We start from the raw sequence: 22,954 nt of genomic DNA, 5'->3' as shown, positions 1-22,954 counted from the left end.
AACATTTAAAGACGATGAATTGGTTCACTTTAACAATATCGTGAAAGTCTGTAACGCTCTCCAAGAAAATGCGTTTTATTTACTTTTTCCTTCTTCTTAAACTTGACTTCGTTGTTAAACAATGATGACTTACGTGTCTTAATACATTCCTCGCTGTTTCTGTAGCGACGATTTGTTCCGAAGTAAAGAGAATATTCATCATCAAAATGTATTATCAAATGTATCGTTTCCGATTTATTTCTTATCTTCGATACAGAGAACTTTGTTAAACATAATTTGTACCAGAATATCATATAAATGAAATACACGCCAAATCGATATAATTGTTCAAAGGTCCTTGAAATATGATAAATACAATGATGTTTACGTAATGGTAGTTGAATTACCCACGAATTTAAAAAAAATAGATATTTAAATGATTCCATCTTCGAACATATCCAAACGGGATATAGCTTTGAGCATCTATTTTCAATGCGTTTTAGTGGTTTAATATTCGAAAATTCAGGTAAGTTCTGTAAATATTGAAAAACAAAAGTAATAAGTAAGTATATCAATTGTAATTAGCATAATCGTCTTACATTCATCAAAACCATAACGGTTCAAGTACAAGTCTTAGATAGTATATTATGAATGGCAATTATCGAATTAAGAAATATTATATATAAATATTCACAGTTATGAAATAAATATATAACAACATTCTTCATTTGCATCAGTGCTGGTATCGCCTGAACTGCAAGAAAAAAAATACCAAAAAATACTGTGTGAAAAAATATGTAATTTTTTCCAACAAAATCTCATGTTTCTTAATTCGCAAAAAAAGAAATTTTACAAGTATTAATTTATTCTTAATTCAGATGATAAAAAGGCGTGTATTAAAAGTGTTTATTAAACAAGTGAATTGGTTTATTCATTTTTGAGATATCACAATTATCACATAGTTAAAAAATATACATTTGAGAGTTGCTTCATTTCGAAGTGGTTAACATTGTTAATTTCTTGAACGCGTGTAGAACACTATAATATTATATTCTAATCGAGTAACACTGTAAAAAATATGAAAGAGTAGAGCATCTCTTAAAGGATTACAACTAAGGCTAATAAAAATAGGACTATATTTGAAAACAGTTTTCTTCTTTAAAATTATATCTTATTAAATAATTATTACTACTGTTTAAAATAATATAGTCTTAACAGTAATTACAATAATATTATCATTTGAAGTTTTCATCATTCAAAACATCAGGACTTCATCAGTTCTTTATTTTTTTAACGGTTATATCTACTTGACTGTAATATGAAGTTCCTTAATGTAGCAATACATAGACTCGTTTTTTGTTGAATTTTATAGTTGTATATATTTTACACGGCAACTATTCGTAACGACGGTTAACTGAATGCAAATTTTCATATGTCTTTAGAGAGTTCAACTTCTATCACTTTTCATAGGTACCTTTGACATGTTATTTGAATGCTAATAAATCAAGTTATAAGTCATGTTGTAATTTATAGGTTCCAATTTCAGACAATGTATATCATATAGCAATTTACAATAAATAAGTTCGATTCTTCAGAATGTCTATTCTTAGTAAAGAAAATTGACATGTACATTGAACTTGTTGTATAATATCTTTAAAATATCAATTTATAGAAATATATAAAGGAAAAAGATTGATTTTTAAAACTTTTAAACAGTTCTTTTAACAGTCTCTTATTGCGGGACTTAAATTTTTACATTTTAATTTCACATCGACATGGATTTATTAAGTTAATTCTCTTGTAATATATGACCATCACACTGACACTTAAAATTATGAAACGCAACAAAATGATCAGCTTTAGCTTCTTTTATTTTGCAATTATTGAAATCGTAAAAGTGTTCACATTTAAAATTAGTTTCGAAATCTATATTGAATTTTTAAAAGACTGTAATAATATTCCATAATACTATAGGTATACCATATAAAAGCTTAAAAGAACTATACTTTCATAACGTTGATAAAGTTTCATATATTTTTCGATGTAAAATCGCGGGTCAAATTTATGTTTCGTACAGCCTTACCACAAGGAAACTTTTAATGTAATACAAAAGAAAATCGAAATATGCCGCAGAAACGAGAATACCTTTATTTCTTAACATCTTCGCGATCAATATCACATATTTATGGCCCTCAACAATTTGTATCGTGCATAAAAGAAATTAAACGTTCTCTCATGCATTTTTATTTAAATTCCTAACTCATAGTGTAATGTGTAGAAAGTTGACGAGATCTTTTTTTAAATTTTATTTTCCTTTTATAAAGATGATACGTTATATTTAATAAAATACTGTAACTATGCAGATTGTTATTGACACAAACGCTGGTCGCAAGCGTGTTGATTTCCATCTTGCCGGAAATGCGAATATTCCATATAAAAAAGGTACAAAAACCAAACGTTATTAACACTATTTTTGGATGACATACCTTGAAATCTGGTTGCATAAATAAGCCAACATTATAATCTTCATATTACGCAGATACATGTTTTTCCTTGCTATTTAAATACTCTAAAAATTCAATGTGATACGATAATAGCACGACTCGCCAAAATTAACAGAATAAGTGGAACGCGATTTCAGCGTCACCTGAGGGTTGAAAAAATAGTAATTCGTATATGTGATTTGATTCATAACTTTCTTAAAGTGCAAGTCTCCGAAATTATGACAAAGAAATTCGATGTCCAAAAATTCTTGTATGGTTATGCTTGGGCAGTAAGACAAAAAATTGTTAGGTTAATGTAAATTCAAGATTATATAATTTTGTGTACATTTAATGTAGATCCGAGACAATAATTTTGTGTACATTTATATTAATTTACAATTTTGTGTATATTTGGGAACGTTACAAAATAATATACTATAATTTTTATGGAATAATCATTATTATTCGTTAAAACACTCTATATTTTCCCTTGTGTGTTTAATTACGATATAACCACGATATCTCAATAATAAGTGACCTGATTTCTTAAAAATGTTATACACATCTAAAGTTGATATACCTTTATAGTTTATAGTAAAATTACGTTAACATTCGCAACAGTTTTTTATTAAATAAGAAGTACGAAAGTTTCGCAACAAAGTGGATTTTTCCACTGTTATATGGTCACCATTTTGTTCAAACACATTTTATTGCTTCATTTTAGTTCGGACGATAACCACAGAAGAAGAACAATATTTAATTCGAATTAAAAGTAATCTAGTAAAATTTCTGTTTGCAAATAAAAAAAAGTTAGAAAATATAATTCATTGAAAAGAAGAGGAAAATCCTAGGTACATTCTTTCTCTTTAAAACATAATAATTAATACCAAAGTAATAATATTTAATTCGAATTCAAAGCAATCCAGTAACATTTCTGTTCGTTAAATTCCGTTAAAAATCATTACGAGCTTGCCACGACGTTACAAGGAAGAGGGTTAACGGATTCCTGTCCTCAGGACTAAAATGTTGACGCGTCGGAACGGAAATCGACATAGAAATGTCAAACATTTAATTACAGTTCTCCCGTGATGCGTGGCCAAGTGCATTAAAGGACAAACCGGGGAGGCCGGTGTTCTCTGGAACGATTTTACCGGTTCCCCGAGACAGATCGCGCACACCTATCGCTACCAAGTGTGCATCGCGAAATGATGGTGGGGCCGCGCGAGCGAACGGAGAGTTGGTAGGCTTGCCCGCTGACTACGTTCTCTCACTCGCAGTCTGTCAGAGTCCACAGTCCTAACTCGGCCTCAGGCTAAGATAGATTGTATCTTTCGTCGGTTCGATCTCGCCGGGGAATTCATCTCGCGCGCGTCAGCCACGTCGGCCCTGACCGACCTCCTCTGTCACGACCGATCGAACGATCCTCCAGTGTCGCCGAAATTGTCCGACCCGACCGTCGCGTCGGCCGCACACGACCCCGCCGGTCCCCTTCGCTTCGCCGTTCGATAACGTTCCGCGGAAAAACGGTTCCCGGCCGTTGTTGTTTTCAAGTGCTGGTGAACGCTAGGATTCCAGGATACTTTTCTTGTGCCACGGGATACGGCACCGATAGCCAGCGACCTAGGAGGTAAGCGAACCATTTCGAGGCGGGCAGCTGACATCCGCCAGCGAGAAATCGGCTTTCGGCTTGGTCGCGGGCAGGTGTGAGAATTCGGTTGCTAATAGAATTTTTCGCCTTGTCATTCGGAGAGATCGCCTCGGAGATTCCTTTCGGCGAGTCAACCGCTTATAGGCGCGAGAGTTTCTCGATTATCGCGCGTCTCGTAGCCTGTGACATAGCGGGAACGTATAGTCGACCCTCGATTCATGCGGCACATTTTTACGCGGTAGTTTTTATGCGCGTTCTTAACACTAAAACTACCGAGTAGTTAAATAAACTTTTTGAAATTTCTCTACGGAAACTCTGAGTGCAGCTATCAAGGCTTCAATTGATTTACAATTCAGTTTGCGTATTGCTAAATTAATTTCTTTAGTTGTTTCTCTGAGATACATCTGTTGTCTTTCTAGTGATTAAAAAAAGAAGACATTAGAAATGGGTTATTTTGATCCGCCTGGTAGTTTCAGTGTTGGTTTACGGGATCTGAACTTAATAACACCAAATAAAATATACTTTCGTTTAGTATTTTTGTTTAGCTATGTGACATAAATATGTACTCCCTTCGTCCGGAAATGTGGTGTACATTTCTTAGAAAATGTGGGAGTAACGAAAGTAATATTATCTTGATTTTGTCTGTTGTTATCTCTAAATAAGTGGTTTCTGGGCAATTAATAAACAAATGGTATGGAAATAGTTTTGTGTATGTCGAAGGTAATTGACAGAAAAAACCGCGTAATTTAGCCAAATTAAAGTGACTCTCGCTGTCCTTACAAAATGGCGAATTTTGATCAAAGTTGAATTGCAAGGAAGAGGTTTTAAATCAGGCCACCTCCTTGTTACATTAAAACTTATTATGTTATTATTTGTTTTACTAAATATTTGTAACTATTTCATAAATAAAATCATTCTAATTAGTTAGAATTGTATATGTACATCATATTCTCGGACAAAAAAATATCAAAATTATTTCTGAAACTTATACCAGCTTTTCTTTCCAATATTTTCTTTTCTCTTGTATCGACTGACTCTATTTACCCGATTTCTATTCGTGTGAAATGAATCTACATGTAACAGATTTTTGCACAAATCGGGGGTCAAATGTACTTCCGATTTCATGGACGCATGTATTAATGAATTGTTCATGGGGTACGTATACGTATAGCGGTATTAGTGAAACTTGAAATTCTGTGCCAGTTCGCTTTTATGATCTTCGAGGATGCGTGTTAGTGTTCGATAGTTTAGGACTGTTTCTAATATTCACAGAAGAGAAAAAGAAATGAATAATAATGTACTTCGATGGTTTGTGACTATAATGGATTGATTTTATTTATTTATTTCTTTTTTGGTGGGCTTTCATGTTGAGCAGTAACATTTTATTGGATTTTTCTTCAATTATGAACTTGGAGCGGTTTTATCGATTATGCGATCTTCCCGTTTGCAATTATGTGATTAAACGGTAAGGATCATAGTGCATCGTGACCTGATTGAGTAATTACTTTTTATGATAAGACTCTTGTTAATTTGAAGGAGGGTTATTTCGATGAAAAGAAGTTAAATGAGTCTGCAAGAAATATTTCAAATATGTATAGATTAATAATTGTAATCTCACCATTTTTTTATTGTATCTATCAACTTGAAATATTGCACAACAGTTACAATATTTATTTTTACCTCTTTTATCACAAAAATTTTATTTTTCTGCTTATTAAATAATTAATTTCGAAGTTTCAAGCGGTAAAGAATAAAACACGTGAACATGATTGACGTTCGATTAATTTCGCGAATCATTATAATTGTGACAGATATTTATACAACAAATAAGAATACGTGGTATTGAAACATTATAAGATATTGAATTTAATTTAATTTATAGCATATGAACGTTTATTGTATTAGCAAAATAGGTATAGGGGGTATGCAGATGTTTGGGGATAGAAACTCGCGAGGAGGGAAAATTGGAATCTGTATCTTCGTATCAGTCAAAGTCAACATAAGTTACTAGTGAGTAATATTTATGTCTTGTATAACGTTAAGTGTGAGTGTAAATTAAGATTATCAACATAATATAATTATAGAAGTTTAAAATTATACAGTAAACGATTCTTCTTTAAATTTTATCAATATTTTAGTAAACGATGTAAATACTGATTTGTATCTGGTTAGATTGTTCAGATTGCATTAATGTAGTTCTTTAATTTATGTTCGTCCGTGCTTTCGTCTCAATGCAAATCGACAACCGTTTCTACCTGAATCTCATCCAAGTAGCCCTCAGTATCTGTCTTGTGTCAAACGACTTCGGTGAAACTGTTTTTCCGGTATTAGCAGCCGAGTCGGGTTTTTCTAAAATTAGAACGAAATGCTAGAAATCGAGTAACGCAACCTCGAGTCTGTCAGGGTCGAGTTGTAGGGTGCAGGTCGTCTTTGTTTTGATTTGTGATAAATGCCGAAAAACTTTCTTATGCAGTCGAGTTTTCTTTAGGGGTACGATTAGTATAATATGATAAATGTAGGATAATTACTACTTGCAAAGAATGTGAAAAATATAAATTTAATAGAAGTTTCAAGTAATCGTAATTTTTCTTTCACAAACATGAATTTATGTATAGAATGTATACTAAGAATAAATATAATATTTAAAAATAATGGAAATTATTTGCATTTAGAATATCTATCGCATTTCATTCTTCATGATTTTCAGATGTGTATTTATAAATATCTAGAAATTTTTAATTCGTTTATTTATAAAATTATTAATGTATAATTATTATAATTTAAGGAAGTCGGTATAATTTTTTTTTATGAAATAATTTTCTTTTCAATTCTGTGGAAATATATTTTGTTCTTGTAAATTTGTTATATTTGAATGTATTGCTAATAATTTCTTTAATGTCTGCTTTTTATTTACTAACGAGTAATACTGAAGCTACTTATTGCCGTTATGATTGTAAAAATTTTGTTCTGAATTTCTGTTCGGTCTGAAATCTGCAAGTGACAGCTCATCTTTGAATAGATTTATCACTATTATACTAAGAATATGACTCATGTGTTTGTCTTTTAAGTAAAGACCTTATCCTTGCGACTAAATGTACATTGTTGAGGGAACAAGGCAGTCATTTATTTGCACACCGCTCGATATGGTAACATCTTGTGCATGAGACGTCATACGTAAAATTTCATTATATGTTTTATTGAATACATACTTCCTTGTGAATTCCCTGTTTCCTTTCATTTGTTTGGTATTATGAGAAAATTATTGTCCTGGTTTTGTTGATTATGTATCTTGCAAATTTACCAAACATAACTCGATACATTTCATATAGTTTGTTTTTCTGGTATGATACTAGTAATTAGCAGTGCTGTAAATTCATTTTTATTATTGTTATAATACGTATATATTTAGGTATTAATTTTGCAATAAATATATATGATCTTATATTTATCTTTATTTAGCATGATAATAGTGAAATTTATGGCAAAAAGAAATATTCATAATTACTATCACGGCTCCCGTTCTTCAGAAAATTTAAATGAATTTAGCAATAATGTATGTTAAACAAAATTATATTAAATAAATTAATTACTTAAAATCATTATGTGATTACATTTTTGCAAATAAGAATATCCTTTTTTTTTGGTTTAGTTACTATTTCATTAATAATTTAATTTACATAAAGTGGTAAAATGAAAAGTCGTGAACTAGGAAGTATTTATTGTAAAATTCGTCAGATTTTCTCTTACAATTAATTACACAGCTTGTATGTACAATTACTTGTACTATTATATTTTTATTATTTTCTTATTATCGTACGTACAATCTATATTTTTTAATTTTATGCCTTCCTTTAAAGTTCAATATAATATTATAAAATTGATAAAAGATTGATATTATATGTTTTACCAACGATAAATGGAGAAAAGCTATTCGAATTTTTATGACAGTTAATCTTGATAAAACCGTTATGAAGTGGCAACCGATAGTTTACGTTTCTGGTTGAATCATTTCGTAACTGCTGAGAAATAAGTCTTCTTAGTCATATTCACGATACTAATAATGTACTTGTTAATAGAAGCATTGAATAACGTGTTGTGTGTGCACATCACTGTGCATGTCATTCACACTTATTAATTTCAGTTTATATAATTTTAATTTAAATAAACATCCGTAATAGAAATTGGAAAATTGAACTCAAGATTAAAAATATAAATCACTTACTTTTGCATAAAATATAAAAAAACTCCTAAAAAATATATTTAATAAGTATGCCGTTAAAAATATACATTTGCCAATACGATCGTTACAAAACAAATCATTCTTCTTACCTCAAAAAGCTATAATAGGTTTTCTATTTCTAGCTGATGTGTTATGTATATATTCACTATAGTTTGGCAATACAGGTACATATACATGATTACTATAGCATTACGACAGAAATATAACCAAACCTTGTCAACGGTTACTTCATTATGAATTCCTTCGCAACAGTACAATTCTTTTTTTATTCCTTTTACTTTGATTATGCATTAAATAAACCGAGTTAACGTCAATAATCGCATTTAAACTTAAAATTAATTTATTCCAAAAATCTCATTTTATACTTGCCAACTTTTTTTCTAGTTATTATTATTTAAAATACAAACAAACTTCCTTATACAATTCTATAATAAAAATAATTTTGTTGAATGATTGTTTGATTTTATTAAGTAATCCATGACTCACCAAACATGTTTTATTTTAATTAGGTTGATTTTAAAACTTGAAAAATGGCAGTATGATCAATTTTTAGTTTTTTCAAGGATCTACTGTCGTTTTATGGAAAACTGTTCCGATCACATCAGGGTGACACACCTCCGTTACTCCTGCAACTACTTCATTCATTACTTGCCCCCTCCCCGAACACTCTATAGTTCACTATTCTGACTGGAACTTGTACGTGGAATAACATATGCGACTTGTTTACCGATGCGTGTCCTGGGTGGTTTTAACATTGCCTGTTTCAAGAGGGAAGATGCCAATAGCGGAACGTATCAACTTTGCTTTTACCGTTTAACAGGAAATTGTGTCTATCTCTCTCACCGTAACATTTTTGAAGCATCGACACGTGTAAGCGTAATCGTACTGCCATGTATGTCATCATTAGTCACGCCTTGAGAACATGTTTCCCGTCCGTAGCTCATGAAATCAATAATTTTGTTATTATCGGTATAAACAAAACCGTGTATCGTTTTTTGCGACTGAGGATACATTTTCCTGTTTTTTAATGCATTTTTTTGCTGCGTTTTTATGTTTACTGATTGTACTACGAAAATAATAATGAAAAAGTACCGTAAAATGAAATAAACATTTCTATTTGTGCGTTTGCAATTATATTATGCACTTTAAGAGTTTTTTTAATCGTTTTACATTAAATATATTAATTTATGCCCAATTTTTTCGACAATTTTAGAAAATTTAGAATCATTTATGACCGGACTACGAATTTTTGTGGAAATTAATATTTTTATAATCGAGTTTCGAGAAGCTGAAGGTATAATAGTTTGAATAAAAAAGTTAGAAACAAGAGAAATAAAGGAAAATTGCTGTAAATTTTCTGGCTTACTCTTCTTCCAGATTTTTATAAGCTGGAAACGTAAAAATATTATTTATGATATTTACAGTTTTCAAGAAAATAGGACGTGATGAATGCTTTCTTGCAGGATAACCAAGTACAAATAAGATACCATATTATCTTTCATTGGATTGATAATGCACGAAAAATATTCGCAAAAATTGATCTTATAATTTTGGAGAGATATAGAATTTTATTTGTAACCTTTACGTTTAGAAGAGTTCTAATTAATATTATATTGTAAAGAAATATGCATTTCTGTTTAATAAACACGAAACACCATTATATTATGAAAACGAAAAATATTTGAATAAATATTGTTTCTTTGTTTTATCTTGTAAAGTATTTTTTACATTTCTAATATTTACTTTATTGGTATTGATTCTGCATGTAATATTAAATATTTCTTTCAACAGAAATTGTTTATGTGTATAGAAAATGTTAACGTCGAATTATGTATCCGAACAGACACAGCTATTACATTTTTCCAATTAATAACAATCAATGTATTTTTGGAACCTCCAAAAATGTCTAAAAAAAAAATATTATTTACGTTCCCACGACATTTATCTTGGCAGTTGTCCAATTATAGTACAGATTCTATTGTATATTTTCAAAGTAGAAACGAAAGTTTCACTTGTTACATTATAGAAATTAATATTAACGTTCCTTATTAAATTTATAACATTATCAGTTGTAAGTGAAATATTATTTATACCCTTCCTACAGGAAAATTCTGCTACCTGCTTCTATGGTAACTTTATCGGAGCATGTATCTGGGAATACATACTCTGAATCTATAACAATATCCTTTTTCCTCGTTATCCGAACAGCTGATTAAGCATCAAGTTAATTAAATTAATTACAGGTAACTTAAACGCAGACAATTACAGTAAACCAGCCAATTAATTTAGTTAGTAGAAACTATATTTCTTGAGAATGCTCGTGTACATAAATTACGTAAATAAAAAAAAGGATAAGCAATTAATAATAGTATTGTTTCACTTGGGGAGTAATTTTATTTAATTGTACAAATTTATGCCAGAGAATTTTAATATAATACATGGTGTCATGAACTGAGTATTTATCGACCACTTCGAATGCCACCCAACCTGGTACTTTCGCTTCATAGTGAGTTATTTCGGTTCTAAATTGCTCTATTGAGAGTGCGCGAATATCCTACCTCAAGGACAGATTTCGAAACACTTAATTTTCTTAAGTGAGAAAGTAATGACGTGAAATTTGTTGCGCGGAGACATAAGTTTATTGTCTCTGCCGAAGGTTTCGTTGCATAATATTAACAGAAGTGCGTCGCAAGATAGGAGGTACTTAAAGTTATGTATTCAATTCTAATTAAATGCCTGTATTGAAGTTGCTTCGTTTCGTTTTCACGATTTATAAACATGTGAATGGCCATTTTATTTGAGACGTAATTTGCAAGATTTAGTAATTCTGAACTTATATTGACGTTTAATAATTTCTTGGAAAAAATAAAAATTATCTAATTTGTACACGTATTTTGAAAAGTCTTATTTTAATTTGTAACATTACATTTTTCAAAGATAATCATTCTTCCAATTAATTCTTTTTATGACTTAAATAAAAATATTTTTTTAGAATTTTGCTCTTATTATTAATCATCGGATTCTTTCAAATTAAAATTAAGATACTGTTTTTTGGATTTAGTTTTATTTGCTTACCAATAAGGTGAACCTGGAAAACATACCAAATAGTGGAAAATACCGAATAACAATATCTGAGAATTTAACAAATAGATGGTAGCATGATTGTATTTATGTTCTACCATTATGTCACTTGGTGTTAGATGTCGCTCGGCGTTTTATTTAACACTAGGTTTACGGACATTTAAGGCACTGTTTATTCTATTGTTTCTAGAAAAAGTGATATTCGTTTAGATCTTGAAAATTAGGGATTTAAAAATAGATTATTAGGACAAGTAATGTTTATAAAATTCAATACGAGATATATTGACGCATTCCGTAAATCTAGCGTGAAAAATGCTATGTATCTATCTTTTGAAGAACCGTATGCTGCCACGCGCAGAGAAAATTATATTATTGCTTCATATATTGTGTTTAAGGAAAACTAAGGAACGCTTACTTATAGCAGTAAGTGTTTAACTGGGAAAACGACTTTTGTGCACATAATTAACTTATTTAACAAACTTGGCATCATACCCCAGTATGTTGAGGAAGATGCCATACATTTAAATTTGTTACTTTTACTTTAATCAGTTTAACTCGTGTACTTGAAAATTATAATTAAATCAGTTGTACTTGCAATGAAGGCTTGAAAAGAGTAAATAAGTAATAGTTGACAATGAAATGATCATATTAATTTTTAGAGAAATTAATTTTTGCTGTAATAATTATTTGAAATACTTGTAATAGATTATTTTTAAATTCATAACGTAATGATTAATTTATTCACTCCTTTAATTCTAAAAAATTTCAAAATACTACAGGGACTTATAAAACATTAACAAAGAAACTAATAATTTAAACGTTGACATGTAAGTTGAAAAGTAACAATTTTATCACTCGATGGAGATAGTACGCGCGTAATTCAATGCAATGAGTATCGACGACTTCAATTCTCATGACATTTAAAAGAATTGACTGACAATCAGTTAATTGATTGGATCCTGATCGAAAGTAACTGACATAGCTTACATGTTGATTGGTAGAAATCTGTGTACTTAATTCACGAATTGACTTGTAATTGATATGAAACACTCACAGAATTCAAACTTTATATTCCAAGCTACCACTTCTTTGAAATGCAAGTTGATCACATTTCTTTCTTGTTACATTTATTTTCCAACGGACCGGTACGCTGCAATAATGAATGCTGTTGGCAAAGGACTTTTTTTTAAATGAAAGTGGCTGTAAACCAAACTGGAAGCCGCACGCTTGTTAAAATTCACAGCGTGAATTTCACACCAGTTACATCCACTATAAAATCACAAGTTCCCAATCGCTGTTCTCGTGGACGATCTTTTACGATCTCGATAAATCAATCTAAAGCAATGACTTTCCTGTCTAGTGTTAAAAGAAAAGGTATTTCGTTCACATATACCCCCGAAAAAAGTAGTATTAGATGCACTTGTACATTTAATTAATTTTTTCTAGCTTCACTTATCCTATGACAGTCATTAAGCATTTACAGGTACACTGGAACACACGGTATATTAATAATGTCTAAAGGATCCGGTCTAAATCCAACAGAACTGGTCATTTTCAACTTTTAATTTCTAAATGAAAAATTTAGCTTTTTTAATTGAAACGAAGTAAATGATTACCGCTAATAATCTGAGTCACTGATGCGACTCAGAGTTTGTAAATAAAGAAAAATATATTTAAAGGTAGAAAGTGGTCAACTAATCTTTCTCAGTCCCTAATTAATAGTGTTCGATAGAAAACAAATTTATTTCGTATCCCGGGTATTTTGCTCTATAAGGAATTAAGAATATATCGTAAGGTTGCAAGAAGCTAAGCTACGACTCGGGTTACTAGAATCGTTATCCTCCTTCTACAATGAAAAACTGTGAAGCTTGTTTTTAGATATTCAAGAACGGAGTATAATTACGTTATTTATAATCAGTGCTTCAAGTGATATCTATTAAATGCAAAAGTGATTAAATGATGGTTATTTCCTTTTCGTGAAATTATCATTTCATTAATTTGTTAATTTGTATCAAGTAATAATACTTTAATTCTCTTTAACCAATTGTAACAGTTGTTCTAAATTATGAACTGCTTCCGCTGCGAAAATGAAAAAAACTCGTTTGCACATGAAACATCTGTTAAATTATTATGAGCATCGTATATTACTTAAAATCAGAAAAATAATAATAAATTTAAGGTATACAGATTTAGAAGTTACAATATATATTTTGATTTTTATTGAAGCTTGTTACGAAATTATTTCACCAAGTCAAAAGACTTGACAGATACAAGGTGAAACGTTGTTGACGGTGCAACAGTTAACATTAGCAGACCATAATCTATATCCGTCATGATAAAAAGTTTTAAAGTGCTTACGACCACGCGACGTCATCATAGCCATTTTACCATTCTAGTACATTCGATCCAATATATTGTATTAATAAAACTGTTTCGTTCTTGATATCTTCAGTGGTGACCTTTTAACAGTGAACGTACTATAGTTCTGGATTAGAAATTTTTCTTGACCTAATAACGGACTGTGTCAACCATCAGTTATTGTTGATGCATCTCGAAGACAGATGGACAATTATTATTCATAATCTAATATAATCTGACATAGTTTACTTCGTAGGTAAACTGAGATATAGATAATTATTGATTTCCGGAAAAAGTAAAATATTAATTTCCTTTTTTTTTGTTGCAGTAGATGTTAGAGTGATAATAACAAGTGTCTTGTATTAAAGGATAATAATAACAAGATATTATTGTTATACCATAGAGTAGTACTACATATACAAGTAATTAGAGAAATATACTTTATTTAATAGATATATGAAAAAAAGGTGAATGTAAGAATGCACCACAACCTTTGTGAAGAACAGACTTATTGTTAGTCTAGTTGCATTTATGCGCAAACTACTGACTGTGTTAAATGAAAATTATATTACTTGCATGTTCGTTGATTGTAGATGAGTTGATGTTTGAAAATTCACAGTAATATTTTTCAGTTTTGACTAATAAGGAAATTTTGGTAATTCAAAAATTCTAATTGTTTGAAATCTTTGCAAATCACCAGGAGATTCTAATATTAATATTAAATAATCTTCTTTGCGCTTTTCCAATTCTTCAAGATTTAAATTTTATGCCATAAACATAGATATGTATTTTCTTATTTTCCTGTGCTGTAAACTATAGTGCGTATAAAGAAAATTATTACATGTATGGAGAAAAGGCAAACGTTTAAGGAAAGTTGCTGCATTAGAAAATAAAGAGGATGAAGATGACATTTTATTTAAGGTATAAATGTTACAATAATTTTGTGAACAGTTATATAAAGCATTAAAAAAAGCATTGATTTTTCATTCTGGACATAGTCAATATGCACAGTAGATTTCGTATGAAAGGAGAAAACAGGGAAACTTAATCTTCAAGAACCAAAGGCGATAATAAGTGTTAAATAAATTTTACTGTTTTATATATTGATAATAATAACAACTCTATAAATTTTAATGAACGTGTTCTAGAGTATTCTCCTACTTTAATTGGCCAGCACTTAATCATTTTTTTAAGTACTTAATGTCTATAAATTTTAATGTGTTAAGTTAAAAGTTAAACTTATTTGGGTCGAAAAATGTTTGCGGTTAAACAACCACACTACAACAATTAACGCAATATATAATATCATAATAATAATTATTAATTTAAAATATTTGTACAAAATTGGTCAAATAAGCTTACACCAATGCAATACAACTTGTGACATCAGGAATAGTTAAAAATTTAAACAAAAAAATAGTAGTTTAAATTCGCATATTACGAAATATATGAATGCGATAACTTAATTATTTTCTGTTGCTACCTTTTCTTGTTTACGTCTTCTGCGTGGAAAATTATAATAAAAAAATATATAAATATTAATATAAATATTATAATTTTTCAAATATAAGTACAATGTATTTTATTAACTTCTAAATACGCTGTTGACATTTTGCTTACTAGAAAGTAATGTTGAGTTTGTAAAAATTGTCACATAATATTTTTTAACACACTGGAGATTCTTTCTGCGTTTATAATTAACGATGAATTCAATAAAAAGTAATGGACTATTTATCACTAGGTACTCTTAACGATTTAAGTATTATATGATTTTGTATCACAATTGCTTTTTTTCTTATATGTATTATTTCTGAAAGAGGAGAACAGATTTTATAATACATAATACAAGAATTATCCATAGGATTGTGACATCATTCGTAGTCCTGGCAACCGGAGAACCTGAAAACTTTCCTTCAGGTATCTGGAAGCTTCATGTGACGTTTCACGCTTATTTTATCATCACACTCATCAATGTCTGATAACGTTCTGTGTGCTAAAGATAGAATACCGCCAGTTTTATCTGCTTTTTTAATATCATATAGTGCTCATTCTTGCCATCTCCTATAGAGGGTACATGAAACGTAATATAACTATAACGTAAGAAAATGCGAATAATTAATTATTAAATAACGTTAATGAGGTATCAACACGAATTTTGTTATATTTTTGTACTGGCAATATGTAAACCATGTAATCTTCATTTGTCATTGAAAACATTAGTAATGTATTGAATAAAGAATGTTGGTCAGAACATTCCTTAATGGAATTCTGTATTTGAAATGACCCCTCAACACGTTCGCTACCAGCGCCTATTTTGGTGACGGTCTCTTCAATTATAATATTTTCTTCAATCCAATAAATCTTCTAAACAAAATATTAGAACAATGAAATTGAAACGAGTCATTGAGTTCATAAGTATAATGTCGTAGTTTATAATTTTTAATAACAATATCTATAGGATTAATTTCATTTTCATTATGTCAAATATAGGATTACGGCTGTCACAAATGTGTGACGCTGGCAGTGAACGTGTTAAACAACTGTAAATTTATAATGAGATAAAATAAAATACAAATTCATTTCGTATCTTCAGCCTGAAAGTGATATGAAGAATCTGTAAATTTTTTTTGCATTCTTGTGTACGTAATTTCGTTAAACCTTACACATGTCAATTAGCGATGATGACGTATATGTAAAATATTATAATATATCATTGCTGTGTGAATAGTGTCTCCTATGCATAATTAATTTATTCATGCAGATATACGTCACTCTACGTACGTATTTCTTACTAGTTGATTGTTTTTGTAAATCTTCGTTGCATATTTTTTAGGTTCTGATAAAAAAATTTCTTATATTACAAGGTCCTTTTTTATTATAATCTTATATTATTATTCACACTTAAAAGAATAATTTATCTAATTCATTGAATTATAATTATTGTAAGTCAAACGTTGGAGTGATATAAACATGTAAAAATTATGAATTATAACTTTAATCCTATTTCATAAACAGTTACACTTATAATAAATTTTCTTATTCTTCTAATCTTAAGCATTGGCGAGTTAGGTGTTTAGCCATAATAAAATTGAATCTAATGAAGCTGAATATAAAAATAGTATAATATATGCATTGGTTTTCTTCTGAGAATTCTTTAGGTCTGTTTCTTGCTTATGTCTGCTCGCATTTTCTAAACGATTGATATGACGATCGTTCAAACGATATTTTCTTTATCGAAATCACCTTTCGATATTAATTACAATCCTTCGATTAAAGATTTCCCGCAAAACCGCAGCTCTGTTTATCCATTACACCGCTCTGCGAAACACAACGCAATGCCAACACCTCGAATTACACAGAAATATGGAAGCGATTAGTCGAGTTTGTTGCTCGACTGATCTCGGTTAGTTCATGGATCTCTCTGATCTTGTTGACGCATGTGTCATGCATGTGAACTTTCACAAGGGTCACGCACCTCTACTGGTGACGACAGAACTGTCTCGCTTTTTACAGTTTCTCATAGGAAAATTGGAAAGAGAAAAAAAGAGTTGATGAAACAAAAAAAAACTACATAGAAAGCAAATATAATTGGCTGGAAAAAGTAGGATAAGGTAAAATTATGACATTGTGACGTATGCGATGATTGCAAACTAAAAGTAAACAGCAGTGGTTCTCAACCTATGAACAATTTTCCTTATTATATCTATACACCTGCTGCCTCTAAACAATGATTTGCAATATTAATTTGTTTCATTGTTTTCTCTGGATCCATTTGCCAATTTGATAATTACAATTTTTGTTCATTGTATTTTTCAAATATTAATTTATTATGACTTAAAGTACGGTCAAATATTTTTCATAATTAAAGCTATTCAATTACTTTTTTTACATCGAACTTGAATGTATTTACATATTTGTTATCCAATTTATATTTTAGAATTTATTACAATGCGGTACAATTATAAGTAAAATAAAAAGATATGATTTTATCATGAAATTAACCTCTTGTAACTAAAACTATGTGCTTCGTAAACTGAAGAATTGAAGTGTACATTTGTTGTATTCTTTATAAATATCAAAATATTTAACAAATTTCATGTATTAATAACTGAAATATGTATTTAATTTTATTTAAAATGTAGAATAATAATTAGTTAAAGAAACTAAATCGTAAAATATTTCTAAATGATCTTTCATCAATTATTTTCTTATTATGTACATCGATATATGCAAAATATGTTTGCTTATTTCATAGTTATTGTGGAGAACAGGGTTTCTACGCTGTAGGAAACGTCGAAGATTCATATTTCAAGATAATTACTAACGTTGTAGACGAGTGATTAAGTTTAATGGATCCATTTGACAGACGGAGGGTTAACTCATAAGTGGTACAGTCCGATGCGCATAGATATAGAATACACATTTATTGAGTTCATTCGAGTTCCTTCAATCCACTTACATATGTATTTTCAGTAATAACAATTAATGGATAAACAAATCTGTTATAAGAAGTACAGCTGGTATAATTGTACATAGAATTGTACCAGTACAATTATCCCACGTGTATATCCTGATTAGAAGTCACTTCTATTTAGAAATCAGATCACGTCGTACTCATTAATATTCACTGCATACTAATCAAACACGTTGCTAGACAGTAAAATAATGACAACACTCTTTATATATATTGAACTTCCGTAATATTGTACGTGTGCCGTAAAACTTCCGTAGAATGCGTGACGTTATTGGTGTCGTTGTTCTGTGATCGACTCAACTACCTTATCATTAATAATTTATTAGAAAAAGCCAAATTGTTTACGCTCATTCTATGTCTACGTTTGCTATAAAGGTTAACGATTGATAATAGGAAAGTAATATTTAATTTATATTAAAAAGAATAAATAACATTTAGATTCGTTAAATTCAGTTTAAAATTTTCGTCACGAGTGTGACACGATATTGTAGCTCAAGAAGTTAACAAAGCTTTATTCCATTTCTTTTAGTACTTTGACACATTAACTGTCACGCAAAATAACAGCGTTTTGTGTATTACTTATTCTTTTCCTAGCAAACTAACACTAGAACTATTGAGCATTTAATATGATTGATATGTAATTCATATAAAAATTGTAACAGTAGATTATTTTCTGTTTCTTCAAACATTCACTGGAGTATTCAGGTGAAACTATTTATTTTCGAAATCATTTCGACTATTCAGTGCTTTCGAGATATCACTCATTGCGAAGCAAGAAAACCAAAATTAGTCATTTTGACTATTACGGTAGTTCTAGTGTTAAATAATGATTAATAATTCTTCCTTTTTAATTATTTGGTATCACAATCCTTACGTTATATTTTTATCCAGATAGTTAAGGTAAATCGGGGAGAGATAACCCACTTTTCTTAAAAGATCTTTTATATCGTACATATCATTAATATCTAAGAAAAAGGAAATATATTTACGAAAGTAGATATATATATATAAAAGGAATAGTTAAATAGGCATCTCTTCAAGATTTGAAATACTACTAAAAACCATTAAAAATATAGATATTTGACAATGTAAATGAGATCTGGCCATCTGACACGCTAATTCTATTTAAATTATAATTAATTATAATTAATCTTACTCGGAATTACTCTACGCTACTGAACAGTCTCATTCAACATCAGTTATCTTACAAGTTATAATTATTTTCTTGTAATTCGGAAGCCTCGGTCATCGGTATCCACCGTGGCAGTCAATGTGTTAACATCGATGATGAAGACATCGCATTTAACGTACAGTAGGACGTCGATTAACCGAATCATTATTTGTGTGATCTAAATCGTTCAAAGTTTTGGGTAACCACAAACTCAATAATTATGATTCTTAGATTATACCTCAGAATATATACGTTTGAATTTTGTAAACATGATTTGCATAACTAAATCTAAGAACCTAGGTTCTACTGCATTATTATTTTTTATTTTAAAAAATGCAATGAGGTCTGTAGAATGTAACGCAGTTAAAAAAGCAATGATTATAAAAGATTGCAATGTTTGACTTTTTGTTTCCTGAATTAAAATACTTCAATTTTGCGACGTTTTTGTTAACTCCAGTTTGACAGTCAACGTGTTATTATGTACTTTCACGAGAAGTATTTACATTCGGTGACGGAACTTTTAAATTTATCAAAGTGATTCGTAGCTGCTTGTGCTATCCACGTGAAAGTGCTTATTTTAAGAAATCTTAAAATAATGGGAACTCTTCGTGAGAGTTACTTAAGAATGATGCGAACGAAACAGAAAAGCTGCCTATTAGAAATGCGTCAACCTTACATTTCGAAGGCTAAATGTACCAGCAATTGTTTACGCGCAATGCATTGTAACAATACTTCAAGGGTACAGAAATTTTTCATGTTACAAGAACTTTATTGATTGGTGAGAATATCTCGTAATTTGAAACCGGCGAGGAATTAAACCGTTATGTTCTTGAAGAGTAATCTAGGTTGACGCAAAAGACATGAAAAGATAATTACATAATTCGCGGTGAATATTCTCATTGAGAAAGAAGTTCTGACAAATTAATGCTTACATAAAATTCAGTAAAAGAAATAATGCAAGAAAGTAATGCTTCTCGTTATTTTCGGCATATACAAATTAACTGTTCTTCTTAATGAAATGTTTTAAACAACATATTGCCTTATTCTTCATTATCGTGTAGAATGTACATACAAATGTCCTTATTAGCTCCTGTTTAATGAATAACACAGCACTAAAAACGATGGTAAATTATTCTTGATAACATACGTAAATAACGAATTGATGTTCCCGTAACTATTCGTGTCAATGGCTTAATAGTTAAGCATATATTAAAATGTAAGGGTTCTTAAGAAATCGAGTCAATATATTAGAAAAAGAGGCGAAATTGGAAAACATACAAACTACACTAACTACAAACAGAGAAATGGAGATAATATGTTTGCAGTCTGTTGTGTCTTTTGACGTAAACAATGACTTGCTTTGTGTCTCTTGGAATACATAATTTGTTTCTTCAAAATACAATTGCTAAGCAACTTCTTTAACACAGGGAGTCTCTACGAGCCTAACCATTTGAATAGTTCTCGGATAATGCCACAGTAATAAAAGCTTTTGATTTCTTTGGTAATTGTTTCAAACAACGGCTCCATCTCCAAATGGGTTCTAAATATGTTTGCAACTCTTATCAGTTTTTTCAACAAGATAACAATTATTGCTTGAATGAACAGTGAAAAACGTTTTGCTAATGTTTGATGAATGTAGAACGAAATATGAAGATTTGAATGTTTTGGGTTAGGTCTGGGTAGGATTCTGTTACATCGTCACCATAGAAGCAAAAGTCATAAACACGAGTGTTGGCAAACTGTGAAGTGAGAGTTATTCTCGCAACTTAATATTCGCATAAGTATCATTTAAAACAGAACGACGTGTAACGAGTGCGAGATTCTTCTCATGCAAGCAATAAACAGGTGTATTTTATATTATCGTACATTCATAATACGGAGAAAAGTATTGAATTTTTATAAAATCATGAAGTAACATCAATGGCTATGAAGTAGCCAGAATCACTTGTGACGAAGAAGAGTCTTTAACACTAGGTTTACAGACGTTCATTGTGCAGCTTGTTCTATTATTCCTAGAAAAATTGATGTTCGTTTATTTAAATCCTGAAAATCGGAGATTGAAAGATAGACAATTAAGATATGTTCCTGTAATTGCGTCAATCACAATCATCTTAATCATTTACCAAGTAATATTTATAAAATTCGATACGACTCAAATGGCATTGTATTCCATACAGCTAGTGTTACATAAGAATGATTTATTTAACATCATTTTATCAGAGCATACGTGTAAAGATCCCATTTACAAGTGAATCTACGATTCGGTGTAATGATCTGGCGGAATAATGAAAACGCTTGATTCCTTCCAATTACAAAGTTATATTAAAAAGCGGGTCACGAACTGTGTAGGTTAAGTTGAACCCGGGAACCGAGGGAAGTGGACAATGTAGCGTTTTATTTTTCATCCGGCCGGACATCGAAGTAGAAGAGGACGTTACCGATTGCGAGTAGCAGCACATTAGCAATGCTGATGCTCTGAAGACGACAGAGACGACCTGTGACCTCCGCATATTTATTTTATCTCGTCTCCGTCGCTCTATCGTGGCGTCCCTTTCGACTGTAAGTAAGTACATGTGTTCCCCGTTGTTCGAGGTGGTTAGCGGCGCTGCGTGTTACGTTTGCGGTCTGCGAAACCGACACGAACGACGAAAACGATCGTTCCCGTGGACGGCCCCGGGTCGTGTACGGTGAAATTCTGACGTAACATCGTGATACGGTGCGTTACGCAATGCACGAGTCGTACGATGGGCCGAAACGTGCGGTACACCTTGAGTTCCTCGCGCAGAACCGGAAACGGCTGGGTAACCGTCTGTCTTTTCGCGACCGTTTTCAACACGGAGTACGGATAGCCATAAATCTGTTGAAATATCGATTGTCGGACTGACCTGCATACACCTGACCCTCGATTTACGCGAATGAAAATCGCGCAAATTGAGTTTGTCGGTACAAGTTTTAAAGATATAGATGGTACAAGTGTTATAGAAATACGTATTTATTCCATATAGCTTAACAAAAAAATAATAGTAATGACATTTCAGAAAACAAAAATACATTTTACTTGGTGTTACTAAATTCAGATCGCGTAACTTAAGATCAAGCGTGATAATTATCGCGTAAATAGTGTTCTAATTAGTTGCGTAAAATAGAGATTCGCATAAATTGAGGGTTTGTGTATGTTTCTCTATGACTTCTTTCTACGATTTTAGATTCCGGTAAGCTTATTTTACTGTGCGATTACGTAATTCACGAATTTCAAAATAATCAGTGTTGGAATTTTAATGTATCGCTATTATATTGTTATCGCTAAATGCACCAGAACCAGTCAAATGACCGGTTTTAAAATTTCATTAAAAATTCTGCATTTCCTTTTGTCTATTTAACCTCATATGAACTTTTATATTGTTCGATTAATGAGTTTTTCAATTTTTGCTTTTCCTGTTATTTATGTTTTCGTTAAAAAAATGTATCGTTTAATTGGTTTACTTTTATTTTATAATCAGTTAGTTGACCGGTTGCAGTA

General features: G+C 30.6%; 1 protein-coding gene across 3 annotated transcripts in view; it reads left to right on the top strand.

Moving 5' to 3' along the window:
• The first annotated feature begins 3,710 nt into the window (after positions 1 to 3,710).
• The window catches only part of wdp (Leucine rich repeat protein windpipe), a 53,606-nt gene continuing 34,362 nt past the window's right edge, over positions 3,711 to 22,954 (top strand). The window contains exons 1-2 of one of the 3 annotated variants that reach the window (XM_076372505.1): positions 3,711 to 4,089; positions 21,784 to 21,997. The gene's annotated coding sequence lies outside the window, so the exon portion shown is untranslated. The remainder of the gene's footprint in view (positions 4,090 to 21,783; positions 21,998 to 22,954) is intronic. The other 2 variants (XM_031974569.2, XM_031974568.2) reach the window with 2 other exon arrangements.

Source organism: Nomia melanderi, chromosome 12 (assembly GCF_051020985.1).
Source record: "Nomia melanderi isolate GNS246 chromosome 12, iyNomMela1, whole genome shotgun sequence".
Taxonomy (NCBI): domain Eukaryota; kingdom Metazoa; phylum Arthropoda; class Insecta; order Hymenoptera; family Halictidae; genus Nomia; species Nomia melanderi.
The sequence above is the reverse complement of the archived record's forward strand: the minus strand, read 5'-3'. Positions and strand labels throughout refer to the sequence as shown.